The sequence below is a fragment of the Pseudophryne corroboree genome, chromosome 10 (genome assembly GCF_028390025.1).
Source record: "Pseudophryne corroboree isolate aPseCor3 chromosome 10, aPseCor3.hap2, whole genome shotgun sequence".
In the NCBI taxonomy this organism is placed as follows: domain Eukaryota; kingdom Metazoa; phylum Chordata; class Amphibia; order Anura; family Myobatrachidae; genus Pseudophryne; species Pseudophryne corroboree.
Window position 1 is genome coordinate 60715576 of NC_086453.1, and position 19091 is coordinate 60734666.

At 45.7% G+C, this 19091-nt stretch overlaps 1 protein-coding gene and 1 long non-coding RNA gene across 4 annotated transcripts in view; one reads left to right on the forward strand and one right to left on the reverse strand.

Moving 5' to 3' along the window:
- The window catches only part of NTF4 (neurotrophin 4), a 264224-nt gene that overhangs the window by 105711 nt on the left and 139422 nt on the right, over positions 1-19091 (forward strand). The window lies entirely within an intron of this gene.
- The window catches only part of LOC134967011 (uncharacterized), a 39222-nt gene continuing 21894 nt past the window's right edge, over positions 1764-19091 (reverse strand). The window contains exons 2-3 of the long non-coding RNA XR_010188767.1: positions 10871-11077; positions 1764-1943 (exon numbers count right to left, since the gene is read on the reverse strand). This is a non-coding gene — a long non-coding RNA (uncharacterized LOC134967011). The remainder of the gene's footprint in view (positions 1944-10870; positions 11078-19091) is intronic.

Genomic DNA, 19091 nt, shown 5'->3' on the forward strand with positions numbered 1-19091 from the left:
AAAAAATTCGGGTTATTATTGTAGTGAGCCATCTTTTATAGAGGCTTCTCTATTATCATACTGTTAACTGGGTTCAGATCACAAGTTGTACAGTGTGATTGGTGTGGCTGGTATGAGTCTTACCCGGGATTCAAAATCCTTCCTTATTGTGTACGCTCGTCCGGGCACAGTATCCTAACTGAGGCTTGGAGGAGGGTCATAGGGGGAGGAGCCAGTGCACACCAGGTGATCCTAAAGCTTTCTTTAGATGTGCCCTGTCTCCTGCGGAGCCGCTATTCCCCATGGTCCTTACGGAGTGCCCAGCATCCACTACGGACTACGAGAAATAGAATTATCGGTAAGTAAATTCTTATTTTATTTATTGCCAGTTATTTATACAGCGCACACATATTCCGCAGCGCTTTACAGAGAATATTTTGCCCACTCACATCAGTCCCTGCCCCAGTAGAGCTTACAATCTATATTCCCCTACCACATGTACACGCACACACATTTATGCTAGGGTTAAATTTTTTGTTGGGATCCAATTAACCTACCAGTATATTTTTGGATTGTGGGAGGAAACCGGAGTACCTGGAGGAAACCCACGCAAGTGCGGGGAGAATATACAAACTCCACAGAATTAGGACCATGGTGGGAATCGAACCCATGACCTCAGTGCTGTGAGGCAGTAATGCTAACCATTACACCATCTGTACTGCCCTAGACATGGTGGGGTATAGAGTTTAAGCTTGCGAGCAGGGCCTTCCTACCTCTATGACTGTTTGTTATTACCCAGTTTTGTTTTACAATTGTTGCTTCCAATTGTAAAGTGTAACGAATTTGCTGCGCTATATAATACAAAATGAGGCTGGAGACACACAGTAGGGCATGAGGGTGGAGAAATTCCAGGGGGTGGCATAAGGCTGGAGAGACGTGGGGGCATGATGCAAGAGAGGTGCGTGGACATGAGGCTGGAGAGACACTGGGGGTAGCATGAGCCTGGAGAAATACAGAGGGTGGCATAAGGCTGAAGAGACAAGGGGTGGAATGAGGCAGGAGTTTTTGAGACTGGACTCGGAGACACAGGAGGGCATGAGGCTAGATAAAACTTTGATGAATGAGATTATACAGGCGTTAGGGGAGGCAAGTAACAACACAGAGATAAGGCTAAATGACAACCACATTAACTAGCGACCTGGCAAATAAGTAAAAAATACTAGTCATATTATATGTTATATTATTGCCAAAGATAATATATAAAACTCCCACTGAACGGACCATTTTTACGTTCGTTTCTAGTGACCTCACAATCATTGCCCAGGAACGCCAATCACTTTTCCACAGCATTTCGGATGCCGTCTGTTGCGATCGCAATAGTGACTTTGTGTAACGCCGGCGCCATAGGTAATGTTAGAAATATCTGTGAATGCGCAGTTGCAAATAATCGCTCCGTAACGTGAACTTCGGCGTTGCGTGCGGCTGTGAATTTGCCCTCCTGTATCTTACTGGTTCTGGCCGACACATTTACACACAATTGTGCAGGTTTTTAGTCTCCCTCGTGTCCGGCTCTTCAGCAGGCCAATTGTCTTTTAGTTGAAGACATGTTATTTGAAAAACCGTTAAGTAAACCATCAGGCCTAATAGCAGCCCTTACTTCCAGTGAGACACATACGCGCTTAAACTTTACATGTGGTCCGTGTGAAGAGTCTTTGACGTTCTTCTGAAAGGAGGGTTTTATTGATCTAAACACCTTCTGACAGGATAATCATACATGATGGACAGCGCACTTCCTTTCTATTCGATTAAAACACATTCCACACGTTGACGGGAAGAAAACACGTTTCACATTTTTCATTTATGTATTCTTGTAGTTTTACTGTGAGGAAATCCATACTGGCTTCTTACAATTGTGGAAACCATCTGCTAAGTTCCTATGTACAGAAGTTCCATGGCATCGAAACCTGAAATTTATTAGGATCACATTTGTAATTAGTTTTTAAAGCTCATACGTTCAACAATTCCGTATTGACGTTTAGAACTACAGTATTAAAACATATACTAATGCACATTAAAATCCTTTATTGCCTTAACCACTTACCTGATGATTTTTCCCTTCAGAACCATTAATAATTGTTTTTTGTTTTTTTTATTTAGTATAGTTTAAAACTTATTTTTTTAAATATTATATTATGCACATATGCAGAACGGATTTCCTCGTCAAAAACTGGGTGACACAGTGGGGCGGCGCGGTCGCATTTGATCTGACCATGCCAGTTAAGTGGTTAAACGTCTGGTATTTCAGAGTAAGCTATCACTCAGCGTTTCTGATTACTTCTAACAGTTTTTTTTTTTTCATATTTCCACAGTCTTACACATTCATCCCTTAGATGTCTGTGAGGCTCATTTTGAAAGATGCAAAATGACATAAAAATTGCTGCTATATTTGCTGAGCATATGTATAGGTACATGCAATCCCGATTCTGAGTCACACACAGTCGTGCGGAATGTGCGTCTGTTGCGTCAGCCTATGGACTAACATATGTTAATACAGCTATCTTTCCGTCTGTGTGCATATAAATGTGGTTTCCTGTGTCCTAGGTGCACCGCCCACTTTTTTAGTTTATTTTTTGCATCCGTGCTTCAGCCGTCATTTGGGCAGATGTATTAATGGGATGCGGTCTCGGGATCCGGGCGGTCACCATGCCAACACCAGAATCCCAGGCGCTCAAAATGCCAGCTGTCACAATGCCTACCCAACACCCATAGAGTGGGAGTAGAACCTATGGCGCGCACAGCAAGCCACCGAGCCCGTTGCGTGGCAAGCACAGTGACTCCGCAAGGGGCTTTGTTGCACCCCCTCCCCCAGCATTCTGCTGCCAGGATCCCGAGGTCGGTATACTGACTGCCGGGATCCCAGCAGTCGGCAACACGCGCCCAACCCGTATCAAGTCTGGAGAAATTATAAAGCAGTGATAAGTGGAAGTTGATAACGCATCAGCCAATCATTACAGGTTTGAAAAATTACAGTTAGAAGCTGATTGGCTGGTGCGTTATCACCTTCCACTTATCACTGCTTTATCCCTTCTCCAGGCTTAATACTCCTGCCGTGTTATTTGTACTGTATGTGGGCTTTTACCGGCACCGTGCTGGGTGCAGGAGATCTGTTATGGGACAGGGTCCAACACCTCACTAATGCACGCCTGACCCTCCCATCAGACACAGCTGCTCTGTGCGTCTTGACACTTACCGCCCAGAAATACCTGCTTCATGTTACTCTCCGTTTCCACAAGATGCCACACGGAAGCACCTACTTGTGACTATGAATGAATCTTGCAGCGAATGCGCTCACCATGGCCCTCATTCCGAGTTGTTCGCTCGGTATTTTTCATCGCATCGCAATGAAAATCCGCTTAGTACGCATGCGCAATGTTCGCACTGCGACTGCGCCAAGTAACTTTGCTATGTAGAAAGTAATTTTACTCACGGCTTTTTCATCGCTCCGGCGATCGTAATGTGATTGACAGGAAATGGGTGTTACTGGGCGGAAACACGGCGTTTCAGGGGCGTGTGGCTGAAAACGCTACCGTTTCCGGAAAAAACGCAGGAGTGGCCGGAGAAACGGTGGGAGTGCCTGGGCGAACGCTGGGTGTGTTTGTGACGTCAACCAGGAACGACAAGCACTGAACTGATCGCACAGGCAGAGTAAGTCTGAAGCTACTCCAAAACTGCTACGAGGTTTGTGATCGCAATATTGCGATTACTTCGGTCGCACTTTTAAGAAGCTAAGATACACTCCCAGTAGGCGGCGGCTTAGCGTGTGTAACTCTGCTACATTCGCATTGCGACCGATCAACTCGGAATGAGGGCCCATATTTTCAGAATCCTACACATGTGCGGACGGTGTGGAATCAGGAGATGCGTCCATTATAACAGATGCATCCAACTCAGAATCTCCACCACAAGGTCCGTGCTACCATTGGACGTACGCTCATTTGTCAGCATGTAAAATAGCGACTTGCCTAAAACCTGCAACAGCTGCACAACTTGTTGCCTTACCTTGATCTTAGAGTATCTTATGCATGCCCCCATTTATGATTGCAGAGGCATGTAAAAGCCGCATTTAGGGACGCATTTTTTTTTTTACCGTGAGCAAATGTCGCAATTTTAGTTGTAACGCTATATCAGCAGCTAGTTTACCTATTGGGATTGGCCCCTTTGTAAATGCTTTAACTGACCAGTTGCATAATTGTACATCTTGTTAAATGTAAACATAAGGCACAATGCTTCGTTAGTTTGTAGATTTTATGCAGTAATGAGTGAAGGGTATATTTTCATATACTGTACATTCAGGTTCTATATTTACCTTTTAGGTGTTATAATGTGGCAGCTATGTTGAAGATCTCTAGTTGCCTCCCAACTTTGTCTGGACTGGAGGAGGGACACTTGCATGCGCCTGAATTTAGGGTGTGTGGCATTACGACTAGGAGGCGTGATCTGACAGGAAGTGCCACAATTGAATTTCATCACTGTGGGGGTATGACCATATCCCTGGGAGCTCAGGCCCTCTCTCCCAGTGAATAGAGGCTGTGTACATGAGAGGAGGCCTCCCAACACCCCACCCCCTTCACCGCGGGACACTGCGGCCCACGGGGGCGGGAATGACAGCGAGACAGTGCCCGAAAAACGGGATTGTTCCACCAAAATCGGGACAGTTAAGAGGTATGTAGTTATAATGCTTATGAATAAAAATGTTTATGTGTTCTTCCTCCCAACTCACCCGGGGTACTGCTCCCCCATCCCCTCCTTCCCCCTTGGGGACACCTCCTCGAGAGGATGACACGTCCCAGTCGACGCCGCAAATTCTTTTGGCCATATCCACGTCCGAACACAGAGTCATGGATAAAATTGGCCAAGTACAGGTGGATATCACTTTAATCAGACATGATATGCAAAAGATTTGTGAGTGGGGGAAGCGGAGCACCGTATCTCCGACTTAGAAGACGTCACCAATCCTCTTAAAGATACGGTATCCAATCTCACAACTCAAATGTCGGCAGTTAAGGCGAAGCTCTCTGATATTGAAGGAAGACTCCGTCGTAATAACGTCCGCTTTGTGGGCCTCCCGGAGAGAGCGGACGGCTCCTCTCCTGAATCGTTCCTGGAAACATGGCTAATCCGATTATTTCAACGTGATGACTTTGGTCCTCAGTTCCCTGTGGAGAGGGCGCACTGATTACCTGCCAGGGCTCCTCCCCCGGGCGCACCTGCACGCACTTTCATAGCTCGTTTCCTGCACTACAGGGACCGGGATGCGGTCCTGCGGCTGGCCCGCACACAGGGTCCTTTGAAATTTGACAACCATGATATTTCTGTTTATCCGGACTTCGCCGTAGATGTCCAGAAGTCGTGTGCGCAGTTCCTTCAGGTCAAAAGGAAGCTTCGTGACCATCAAATCCAATATGCCATGCTGTTTACGGCACGTTTAAGGGTGGTGTATGATGGCTTCACACACTTCTTCAATACCCCTCAAGAGGCGGAGGCCTGGCTGGAGCGTAGACCTCGGGCCCCTAACTGAGGACTGTTTCTCTCTCAGGGGTCGCATTGTTTGCTGGGTTTTGTACTTCTGCTATTTATGTAGCGGGGACGATCTTTAAGTTTAGGAGCTGAATGCTAGGATATAGCTTTTTTGTAGAGGCAATACTTGTCTCTACTCCCTGGGGTTGCTATAGGTTTTCAGCTTTAGTTTAGTTGGTTTTTTGGGATCCAGGCGTGTCTAGTTTGGGATGGATATGCAGGGAGGGGGGTGTTTGGGCTATTTTGGGTTTGTTTGTTTGTTTGTTTTTCTTGTATGTGTATTGCTCCGTGTGTCACTGTGTTATTTTTTTTCTTGAATTGCAATGTGTCTATGTTTTTTCTTATATGTGCCTTCTGGTCTCCAGATGCTCTACCTGCTTGCTGGTGGAGGGCCGCAGTGGTCCCTTTGCTCCTTCCTTCTCTACACTCCAGGTTCCTCTCTGTTACGTGCCCTGCTTGCCTTGGATATTCCTCCTCTTCTGCCACTCCCTGTTCTCCCCTTGCTTCTTTTCTCCTTCTGTCCTTTCTTTCTTATACTCATGGCTGCAGGGGTTGATGGACTCCGCATACTCGGCTGGAATGTGAGGGGCCTGAATGACCGCATCAAGCAGGCTCTGGTTTTATCTCAGGTGAGGAAGTATAAGGCAGATGTCATATGCCTCTCCGAAACACACTTGGTTGGTACTAGAACCTTGGCTCTCAGGAAGCCCTGGGTTGGTCTCTCCTATCATTCCACCTTTTCTGCTAATTCCAGGGGGGTTTCAGTTTTGGTGCGGAAGTCGGTTAATTTCCATTTAGTTCATAGTCAAATTGTCATAGTCAAATTGTTCAAATTGTTCATAGTCAATGTATTCCTTAGGGCTTATGTTAACCGTACACTTTTACATATACTTGCTGTTTATATCCCCCCCCTACACTAACGAAGTACTCCGACAGGCAATGTCGTTTATTGCTACTTCTCCCTCAGCACCGGTCCTTTGCATCGGAGATTTCAATAATGTTTTAGATAAAGTTTTAGATCGTTGGGCTGAGCTTCCCCCTTCTCTACCCTCTACTTCCCCGTCCCCCACACCGTTTGCGAGGCTGGTTACCGAGCTTGGGCTCCTGGATATTTGGAGGCTGAGGCACCCTAAACAACTACAATACTCTTGTCACTCGGCCAGTTTTCACACGTTCTCGAGAATAGATTTGGCCCTCGTTTCCCCTGATCTCACTGCTAGAATACTAGATGTCCAGTACCTACAGAGGGGAATCTCGGACCACTCACCCCTGCTGGTGGCCCTAGATTCTGTGCCTGTCTGTGGGGCTAAACTCTGGAAATTGAACCCCTTTTGGTTGACCTTGTTGACTGATCATGAGGCCTTGGTTCGTGAATGGAGTGATTTTGAGGTTCATAATGCGTCCTGTTCTGATCAACTGGTTAAACATGACGCATTTAAGGCTTCGTTACGGGGCTCCTTCATACGACAAATTGCTAATGTTAAAAAATCTAGTAGGGAGGAGGAGGTGCGCCTGGAGCTTGCCTGTTCCCAATCTGATTCTGTTTATCTTTCTACTAAGACCCTTAGTGACCGAGTGAGGTGGGATTTGGCCAGGAAAGCCTGGTCTGACCATTTACTTGATAAATCAAGGCGCAAATTACTTTTCTCCCAGCATACCCTCTATTCACAATCGGAAACGGGGGGTAGTTACTTGACTTTTCTAGCTCGGGGGGAGAGAACTGGAGGTTCCATTCAGCAGATCTGTGACGCCCAGGGCGAAATGGTCTATGCCACTCCTGAGATAGCCCAGGTTTTCCAGTCCTTTTATTCCTCGTTGTATGCCTCTAAAGTCACTTATACCTCCAGTCAACTACAGCAATATCTTTCATGTATTGTCCTACCACAATTGTCCCAACAATCTATAGATTTTCTAGATGCTAGTATCACTCCAGAGGAAGTTGAGGCAGCTATTGCCTCCTTCCCTAATAAAAAGGCCCCGGGTAGCGACGGTATACCGGTTGAAGTCTATAGACAATATCGTGCATACTTTGTCCCTTATCTTTTGACTCTCTTTAATGCTTTACTAGAGGGTGCTCGTTTGCCTCCTTCTATGTCAGAAGCTATTATTGTGGTGATCCTCAAACCAGGTAAGGACCCCACGGCCCCAGAATCCTACCGCCCAATCTCATTGCTACCTACTGATGTCAAGATTTTGGCCAAAATTCTGGCACTTAGACTCAATAGTGTTATCACTTCGATCATTCATGATGATCAGACAGGATTTATGCCAGGCAAGTCTACTCTCCAAAATTTGAGGCGACTGTTTTGTCACCTGCAGATGGGGGACCAGTCCGAGTCGGGGGCTGTGGTGGTTTCCCTGGATGCTGCCAAAGCCTTCAACTCTGTGGCATGGGAGTATTTGTGGGAAGTCCTTAGACGATTTGCTTTTGGCCCCAAATTCATACGCTGGGTACAATTACTCTATTCCTCCCCCGTGGCTCGAATATCTGTCAATGGCTATGTAACATCCCCATTTACTTTGTCCCGTGGTACTAGACAGGGCTGCCCACTGTCCCCTGCCCTTTTTGCCCTGGCTGTGGAACCATTGGCAAATTTCATTAGAGCGTCTCCTGATGTTAGGGGCATTACTATTGACGGACATGAGGATGTTATTGCATTATATGCCGATGACATGCTTTTTTTTCTCAATGACCCTGATACTTCCCTGACCTCCCTTCTAAGTATTGTTGATACATTTGGCCTCTATTCCGGCCTGACTATCAACTGGAATAAATCTAATGTCTTTCCCATATCTGGTATTCTTCCTGACCCATTGCCTATTGTGTCCTCCTTGCACTGGACCCTTCGCTTTCAGTATCTTGGTGTCTGGATCACTCCTAATGTTAAGTCTTTTGTACATCAAAACATTGACCAGGTCACGGTGGATCTGAAGCGACGGATCCATGTATGGAAGAAGCTTCCCCTTACTGTCACGGGTCGCATTAACTTGATCAAGATGGTGATACAACCAAAATATATTTATCTATTACAGCACTCTCCTACTTTTATCCCCAAGAAAATTTTCACTAGCATTGATAGCGTGCTTTCCTCTTTTGTTTGGGGCGACAAAACGCCTAGGGTTGCTCTGAGAGCTCTGGTTAGGGCTAAATTGGATGGAGGTTTGGGTTTTCCCAATCTGCGGGCCTATTATCTAGCTGCCCAACTTGCGCATTTGTCTAATTGGATTCTCAGTAGGGATAGTCCCACGTTTGAGAGATTCTTTGCCGAGTATGTGGGGTCTCACTTCTCCCCTGTCCAGTTCCTTCTTTCTGCCTCTTCTACTGCTGGTCTTCCTCCTTTACTCCGTCAGTCGCTACTTGTATGGCGTCAAACTCACTCCTATTATGAATAGCAAGGTACAGATTATGACACGCCACTTTGGTTTAACCCAGCGTATAGGGAGTTATTGCAGCTCTCACAGGACAATATATGGATTGGGGCGGGCCTTACCACAGTTTCACAACTGTATGATAATGGTGTTTTTAAATCTTTCACACAACTGCGGCAGGAGCTTGAAATATCCAATAGATCCTTTTATCGTTATCTACAGCTCCGCCATGCGGTGCAGGCACAGTTTGGGGCCTCGCCTACGTCCATTTCTGAATCTCCGATTAAAGACATGGTTATGAATTTGGGTACAAGTCACCAAGTTTCCATTTTATATGGTAGTCTTAATGCCCACATCTGCCCGAATATATTTGACCAACTTAAACTTAAGTGGGAGCAAGACATTGGCTCACTTACAGATGACCAATGGCTCCAGGTGTTGTGCTCTCTTAAATATACTACCCAGTGTGTCAAGTACCAGCAGGTTTATTTCTTTGTTTTGCATAGGACGTATAGAACTCCAGTTTCTTTATGTAAAGCAGGTCTACGGCCTGGTACTACCTGTCCAAGATGTGGTGCCCCTGAAGCTACCTTTTGGCATCTACTATGGCTGTGCCCCACTGTATATGCCTTTTGGGAAGCAGTCTGGTCGGATATTCTGCTCACTGAACCTACGCTGCCCCCCCTCTCTCCTACACAGTGTATGTTTGCGCTAGACTTAAAGGAATCCTACTGCCCGGCATTGTACAAATATGTTCTTTGCCTGACTACCTTAGCTGAGGTGATTATAGCGCGTAACTGGTTTGCTACTTCTTCCCCTAATGTGTACAATTGGCGAGCTCTGGTGAATGAGGTGTCAGGACATGAGAGGTTTACACATAGGTCTAGAGGGACCCTGCCCCATTACCTCAGCAAGTGGGATAGGTCTGGCTGCAGCTGGGGCACTACTCTCTAACTGATTGATGTTTAGTATGTGAATTTGCGAGATTGCCGTGACACTTATTATCTCTATCTATGTGACACTGTGATACAGATTGCATTATTTGCTGTATTTTTCCTGTACCTTTGTCTTTTTTTTTGTTTTGTTTGGTGTTTGGTTTTGTTCTGTATTTAATGTTTTTTGTTTTTCTCTGAAAAACTTCAATAAAAAAAATTACACAAGTTTAAAAAAAAGAAGTGGCTATGAGATCCACCTATATGGTTAGTTAGCAGTTTGCTGTGTAATACAACACTTGCTACGTGCTATATGTGTTTGCATGTCTTGCGCCTGAGGCAGATGGCAATTACAGGATGAGACTGTACCTCGTGGTGTCTCCCAGGTGCTGTAATTAGATTTAGGGATGGCCATCGTTAGTTACCAACCATTGATGGTTTGTCAACGAAGGTTGATGGTTTTGCCATTGGTGGTGAAGATCTGATGGTTTTCTGCAGTCGATGGCAATTTTTTTCCCCCTCCAGCGCAGACAACACAGATCTTAGCTCCGCCCACAATTTGCCTGGTGAAGCCCCACCGCTCCTATGATTGGCCCACAAAGTCCCCCCTCCCACTGTGTCACAGCCTCCACACTGATTTCCATCGATGGTGTAAACTGTCGATTGTCTACAATATATGGTTTCATGCCATCAAAGTAAACCACTGATTAGATTACACCATTGATGGTAGACCAGTCGATTTCCATCCCTAATGTGATGTAGAACAATGCTTGATGTTAAGGAACAGAAACGTATGCCAGAAATGATTGGAGATTTCCCTTTACAGATTGAGTTCAACGTAAAACTAAATTCGCTATTGGCTACATAAGATGCATGGCATTAACCAAACAGCTTGGTACCTTGTCTCTGTAGTATACATTGCTGTGTATCTGACGATCGGCCTTTTACAGGCACTGTACACCTTAAAAACTATCTGATCTTGTAACTTTTAAAAAAGCAGCTAAGGCACTAACCCTTATGCCGGAATCCAATTGATCATTTGGCTAATTGATCCCCCGGGGATTTCCAATTAGCCCCGAAGTCAGAAGCTATGTAGGATTTTTTTATCACCTGCCTCAGCGATTCAAAATAAAATCCCCAATAATTAGTGGGATAACGGGTGCCGCAACCCTGTTAACAAGCAAATCTGTGAGCTTTCCTCTGATTCTGTGTGTTAACGCCTGTTAAGACAAAAAGGGAGTTCAGTTAAATAGCCACAGATAGAGAGTTATGAGATAGATATGAGATACTTACTGTAGATACATAGATATACTGTAAGATAGATTTGAGATACATAAAGGATAGATAGATAGATAGATATGAGACGGGTTGTTATGAGATAGACATTTAAGGGTATTGGACTCAGGGTCGACAGTGCCTAGGTCGACACACATTATGTCGACAGTGACTAGGTCGACACAGGAAATGTGTCGACGTGGCCATTAGGTCGACATGGAAAAAGGTCGACGTGAGTTTTTTATGTTTTTTGGGTGTTTTCTCCGTAAAGTGACGGGGAACCCCAATTAGTGCACCGTGTCCCCTCGCCATGCTTTGGGCAAGGTGCCCGAGCGCAGCGGCAGGTTACCGTTCCCAATTGTAGTCCACGTAGATCGTAAAGTATGAAAGAGTTCCAATTTTTTTTTTAAAAAGGTGAAAAACGCATGTCGACCTTTTTCCATGTCAACCTAATGGCTGCATTGACCTATTGCCTGTGTCAACCTAATGTGTGTCGACCAATAGGTGTCGACCTAGAGTCCAGATACCGATATACACAGATAAATATATATTAAATATATAGTAGATATAAGATAATTATGAGATACATAGATAGATATGAGTTAGAGATGGGAAAGATAGATAGATAGATAGATAGATAGATAGATAGATAGATAGATAGATAGATCATGCGCATCTGTGTGTACGGGCAACCGACTGACCACAAACTATCCGTAGGAACCATTGACAATGAGGTCAGTACTAGTTCCTGTGGCCAAACATATCGGTCATCCGATTAGTAATACCCCTTTTCCACTAGCTCCTTAAAACACGGGTAAATGCGCGGGGGTGCGCATTTACCCGTGTTTTTCCCTAGTGGAAAAGGGTTCCTCTGCAAATTCCCGGAACAAGTGATCCGGGAATCCTACCCGGGTAGCTTGCCGGGTTGAACACGTGTTCAACCCGGTAAGCTGTCTAGTGTGAACGGGAGCCGTGTCGATGCGACACGGCTCCCGTTCACAGTGTATGGGAGGGCGGCGCTGGGAGATCATGTGTTCTCCCAGCGCCGCCCCTGCCGCATCACTAGCAGTGTCACCAACCCGACAATATTCCGGGTTGGTGAGCGCTGAGGGAAAGGGGGCTGTAGCACGGGTCGCAGACGTGTCACAGTGGAAAAGGGGTATTAGTGTGTTTGTGTTGTGCCACATACGTATAAAATCAGCCAGTCAGTCGGTGGATCAGCTGGATGGCCGAGCCATCTGCAAAGTCGGTACCCCACTTAGGGCCTGATTCAGACCTGATAGCTGTTGTGCGAATTCGCACAGCGTCCGATTATCGAATTACTGTGCATGCGTATGCACCGGAATGCGCAGGCGCGTTGCGAAAATTTCGATCAAGGTGATTGACAGGAAGAGGACGTTTGTGGTGGTAACTGGCCGTTTTCAGGGAGTGTTAGGAAAAACGCAGGCGTTCCCCGGCGTTTTGAGGGAGGGTGTGTGACTGTGTGACGTCAGCTCCGATTCCGATCAGCCTGTTTGTATCGCACTCTAGGAATAAGTCTTGGGCTACGCACAGACTGGAAAAATCATTCGATGGTGAGTGAGTTGAGAACGGATTTGAAGGTGTCCGCTGTCTGGCGGAATTTTCAGATGGCGTACGCATGCATTTGCACACTTGCACGGGGCGGGCTTTACATATTTTATTTAATAACTTTAGTTCTCAAACTTGTATTTGGATGTTCTAATATTTTTCTCTTTTGTGCAAGTGCACCATTGTATATAGTGAGCGTACTATGAGTGACCCTGGCTGTGGTGTTATTGTGCTGTGTATGTGTAAGCTCTTATATGTGCATGTTTCATCATTGTGAAAGCTTTGTTGCATCTTACACAATGACCCTTATTCCAGCGTTTGACTCTATCCAGAGACGTATTTGCCACTTCATCACCTTGTGCGGTTTCTGTCATATTGCAAGCTCACACTTTGGAGTTATTCTCCTAGCCGGAAGCCCTGTTTTGTCTCAGGAAAGCGTGTTCTGCGTTACAGGGAAGTATGCAGACAGTGTATAAGGTGTACAATGCAAGGTCGCCAGAGACCCCCCCCCCCCCCCTCTCTAGAGGAAGAGACGCTGGCCCTTATGCCGCTCCACTTCTGAGAGTTCGGTTACTATATCACCCTGAGGGGCAGCAGTGTTAGATTACACCAACGCAGGGAAATATGTCTGACTATGTGATCCCTGCAGAACTTGCCTATGTGGTTAAACTTGCTTGAAATGCCATTATGTGCATACCATACACATACACAATAAGAGGTGCAAAAAGGTGACATCGTTTTTGTCAAACTCTCGATTGATTGATTGATTGATTGATTGATTTTTAATTTTTTAAAGACCTGCATTAAAGAAATCCTAATTGTGCTTAATTTAGGGAAGGAATTGTGCTGTTTCTATACAGGGAATTGTATTCTTTAGGATAAAACGTGACATATCTTAGGGGCCTAGTTATATACAGTGCCTATTAAGTTGCTGCCTATCTCCCTGGGGGTTCAATATGATTTGCCGATGGACGGGGTATACAGATAGCAGCATCCTGTCCATCAGAATCCCAATAGCCCCCCATTAAGCCCCCTCACCTTTTCCCCCACCCTAACCCTCCCTTGTGGGTGCCTAACCCTCCCCGCTTGATGCCTAACCCTCCCTTCTATGTGCCTAACCCTAACCTTCCGTCCCTGGTCCCTAACCTTCCCGTGGCTGCACCCTAACCCCACTTCTGCCGCCTAAACCTAACCCACCCCCTGCGGGAGCGAGTCCCGCTGTCCGAACGATCGGGATGCCGGTTGTCTGTATTTTCTGGATCCCTGCTGCAGTGTGCCTATATTACCGTAACTCTTCCCTGCCAGCACCACTCAGCAGTAGAGTATTCATGGCGTCTCCAAGAGATTGGTACATTTCATTATGTATTACAGGCAGTGATACGATATCAGTGATGACTTTTAATCTTCATAAATGAACCTCAGTGACACCTGTAGGTTGTTAAATTGATCAGATCAACGTTCTGAAATGAAGCCGCATTGAAACAAAGCAATAAATAATCATCATTAATATATACTGAGCGGGAAAAGTGTCAAGTATTACACGGGTATATCGAATTCTCTACAGTATGCATATAACGATTTCGCTGTCACCATACTTTTGGCGATGGAGATTCATGCAGCTGCCGGGCACTTTTTTTTTGGGCTTATCATTTTCTCACATATCGTCAGTAGTACCTGCAGCAGCGGTGGCCTTGGTGGTCATTCTGCGCACAAGATCTCGCAATTTTGGCGAGATCTCACACATGCGCATCAGGGCTATTGAGGATGCAAGATACAGCACATCAGCACTAGGCTGATGGGTTACAGGGTGTGCAGGGAATGCCGAAGGAGGGGGGGGGGGGGTTCTCTGTCCCCCACTCCTACCTCTGAGATGTGAATAAATCTTGATGTTATTGCTTCCTGCTTTGCCTCTATATGACATGCTGTAATACACCTCTCCCCTAGTCTTGGTATTGCCTGTGGGTGGCAGGGCAGGCTGAAGCTTGTAGTCCCAGTAGATTGAAAGACTTTATATTTCAGCATAATGACGGACAGGGCTGGAAGGCTGGTATATGTTATATACATAAGCTTGGTCTGCACAGGTATTAGAATTATTTGTTAACTTGCATATAGTTGAATTGCATACTTTTGTGTGTATGTACGAACGTACGTACGTACAAGAATATATATATATATATATATATATATATTTATATTTATTTGAATTCATTGACATTTAATATACACCAACAAGGTCAGGCATCTTGCTGCATTGCCATTCTCAGTTTCAAGGTCATGATCCCAGGCTGCTGTAAATTCCTTCCAGGTTCACACTTTCACCCTTTGTTGTGACTGTATTATTTAATCGTTGGGTTTTGTGCACAAAACTATTTGCTAGAAAATGCTAAATATCCAATGTTCCTTCTTCACTTTTCATAATGTGCCATGGGCCTAATTCGTGTTTGTACGCAACGGCAGATTATTATCATCACATGTGAGTGATTATCGGCAGACTGCGCATGTGCTGCGATGGCTATGCGCATGTGCAAAGGTGTCGCTGCGATCGCACTCGCAATGAGGATTTCATAAAATCCAGGAAAAGTGATTGACAATAAGTGACCGCTTGGAGGTGTTAACGGGGAGTTTACAGAGAGTGGTTGGGAAAATGCAGGAGTGTCATGGCCGTTTTCAGGACGTGTATCTATTGATGGCTGCGAGCTCATTTGCGCAAAAACATGGTGTCCATTCTGTGTAGCCACAGACCAACCCTTCACCTTAGTGTTCCCTGTTTTTGCGTATAGACTGCCAATGTGTACACAATTGTGAATGAGTTTGCGGTGACTCTGGCGGGTGTCGCCTTTCTTTCCTGGGCGGTAGCCTCACTTGCTAACATTAGTAGCTCCGTCACCTAGAGAATCGCACTTGCAATTGCAGTTGCGTATAAGCATGTATTGGGCCCTACAATGAAAGATATAAATGAGAGTAAGGGGCATATTTATTTTGCAGAGAATTCCTGGAAACAGGGGAACCTGCAGAGAATTGGTGGATGCGCAGACAGACGGCCACACATGTGCAGACAAGACAGACAGACGGCCACACATGTGCAGACAAGACAGACAGACGGCCACACACGTGCAGACAAGACAGACAGACGGCCACACACGTGCAGACAAGACAGACAGACGGCCACACACGTGCAGACAAGACAGACAGACGGCCACACACGTGCAGACAAGACAGACAGACGGCCACACACGTGCAGACAAGACAGACAGACGGCCACACACGTGCAGACAAGACAGATAGACGGCCACACACGAGCAGACAAGACAGACAGACGGCCACACACGTGCAGACAAGACAGACAGACGGCCACACACGTGCAGACAAGACAGATAGACGGCCACACACGTGCAGACAAGACAGACAGACGGCCACACACGTGCAGACAAGACAGACAGACGGCCACACACGTGCAGACAAGACAGACAGATGGCCACACACGTGCAGACAAGACAGACAGACGGCCACACACGTGCAGACAAGACAGACAGACGGCCACACATGTGCAGACAAGACAGACAGACGGCCACACACGTGCAGACAAGACAGACAGACGGCCACACATGTGCAGACAAGACAGACAGACGGCCACACATGTGCAGACAAGACAGATGGACGGTCACACATGTACATTATGCCGGGAAGTAATGGGATAGTGGTACTATTACTTCGCTTCTTGTGCGGCCGATATGAACAAGAAATCGTTCATTGCAGGCAGTGTGTAGGCACCAGCAAAAAAGGATGCGCGGCCCCGCTGTCGTTCATCGTTGGTGCCGGCTCGTTTATATCTGCAAGCCGCCAGGGAAACTTCACTCCCCCGTCAACTCCTTAACCCTTTGTTGGTTCAGGGCTTCCTTGGATTCTCTTTCCAGGCATCTCGGATATGATAAATACAAAGTGAATGCATGGAGAGTTGGGGCATACTTTTCATCTCTCCTCTCTGGGAGAGGTGTGGTGAGGAGATGCAGGTGACAACTCCAGGGGCGGGGCCTGGCTCTTCGTGTCATGTTGGCCCTGCCCCCTCCATATGAGCCTACGATTCCCGGTATTATCTACCCATCCTGCTCACTCCACTAGGAAGTGGGCAGGGCTTGCGGGAGATCCACCCACTCTTCCAGGGTGTAAATGGGATGTATAAATAGAATGTGTGCTACCTATGGCCGCAGAGTCTCCATGTCATTCTTTTACTTAGCATCTTATTTAGCCTGGTTATGGACTTGGTAACTACAATGCTGACAATCATATGAGTAGTATCTGTGCTGTGTACATTTGGTTTTATGTAACCTATAATAAAGGCCCGAAATACCCACTGCCTTTAGAGACAATGGGGTCTATTCATGAAGCAGTGAAAAGAGTGGAGACTTGAGCCAGTGGAGAAGTTGCCCATGGCAACCAATCAGCTTTGAAGTAACATTTATCAAGTGCATTTTAAAAAATTATTGATTGGTTGCCATGGGCAATTTCTCCACTGGCTCACTTCTCCACACTTTTGACTGCTTCATGAATAGACCCCAGTAATTGTACATGTACCTGGTTGAATTAACTGTAAATACTGTATATAACAAAATAATAATAATAAATATAACTTTTGACAGTCATTGTATACTGCAAGGGGAACCTAAAAACCCCCAAAACAACTTCCATAATAAATTATACAATGTGTACACATGTAATAAAGCTTTAGGTGACTCTTACCCACGGAACTAGAACTCTAGGTGGCATCTGGTCAGCTTGTCGACATTTAGAAAGTAGACACCAGAATGTCGACAGAATGTTGACATGAACGTCAGGTCAACAACCAATATGTTGACATACAATTATGTTGACATGGTTAAAATGTCAACATGTTCAGAATGTAGACATGTAACATGCCAGATTGTCGACATATGGTTTTAGTCGGTTGTTAGGGTTAGAGTTAGAGTTAGTTTTAGGGTTAGACTAAATTAAGCAAAACCGCACCGATATGTCAACATTCTGGTGTCGACAAGTTAAATGTAGACAGTCTGAATGTGTCGACATTTGAACAATTTCGACCTAAGTGTATGGTCAACATATTGGTTGTCAGACTAATGGCCATGTCGACATTCTGACTTATGAATGTAAACTAGTCATACCACTCCCCTCTAGACCCCTTAAGATGTTTCTGTAAGTCTTCTTTATTCCCAGCTAGCACTTCTTCAGGAGTCGCTCTCACATGCAGCTCCTGGGAAACTTATCCCCACAGGACCCCCCTCGTCATCTATATTCTATAGCTGCAGTATATATATATATATATATATATATATATTGTAATGTAAAGATGTAAAGAGGGTTTAGGAAAGTGTCCAGGATGCTGCTGGTTGCACAAGACACGGCTTCCCACAGCCGCGCTACCTCCTGACAGTGTGCACAGGCGTCTGCCTTCTCTCAACGTTCTCCAGACACAGCTGCCTGGAGGATACATTGAGCAGGCTGCCCGGGGGTTAAGTAACTCAGACTCTGGGAATTTTATTAGTTTTAGGGAGGCTTATATCCAAAATTATTAAGCAAACTGGAATTAACATTTAAAATGAAGCTGTCACCCTGTCTTTCGGGTGTAAGAAATAGTTAGAGAACTGGAGAGAGCGACAGGATGTGTTGTGCAGGATTCCCAGTGCTGCGCTGGAAGTTAAGTGGATTAATAGAGCCACAATGTTTAGGTCGACAGTGAGTGGTCGATTTGCATTGGGTCGACATGGAAATGGTTGACACATTTTTTGGGGGGGATTATTTTGTACCAAATCTTGGCTTCGTAATGTTATCTGACCGCCATCAGTAGAAACGTCGACTCTCGTCGGCTTGCTTCGCACACCATGCCTTGGGGCTGCTAGCTCGCTCCGATTTGCTCACCACAGATTACTATTCCCAACAGGTGTTCACATCTATAGTGAGTCAAGCAGATGTTGAAAACACGTGTAAACCATTTAAAATATGTCGACCATTTTCATGACGACATTTTGTACCAGTTGACCTTAAGCACTGTCGACCTTTTCTCTGTTGACCTTTAGGACCTGTCAGCCTACTGGGTGTCGACCTATGGAATGTGGACCTATACACTGTCGATTTATTATCCAGTTACTGGAGAGTATATAGTGTTACTTTTTTCCCCCCATCATAATCTGTAGGGCTGATGCAGTTGTCGGAAATATGGGAGTAAATAACATTCTTTTTCCAGGCTCTTTTGGCTTGATTCAGAGGTGCCGCAAATGGCAGAGCCGCTGCGTCTGTGTACACAGAAACTGTGCAAAAAGCCGCACAAAGCGTCTCGTGCAAAAAGCCGCACACTGACGTCTTCTCTGATCCGCTGCGGTGTTTGCAGAAGCAGCATCG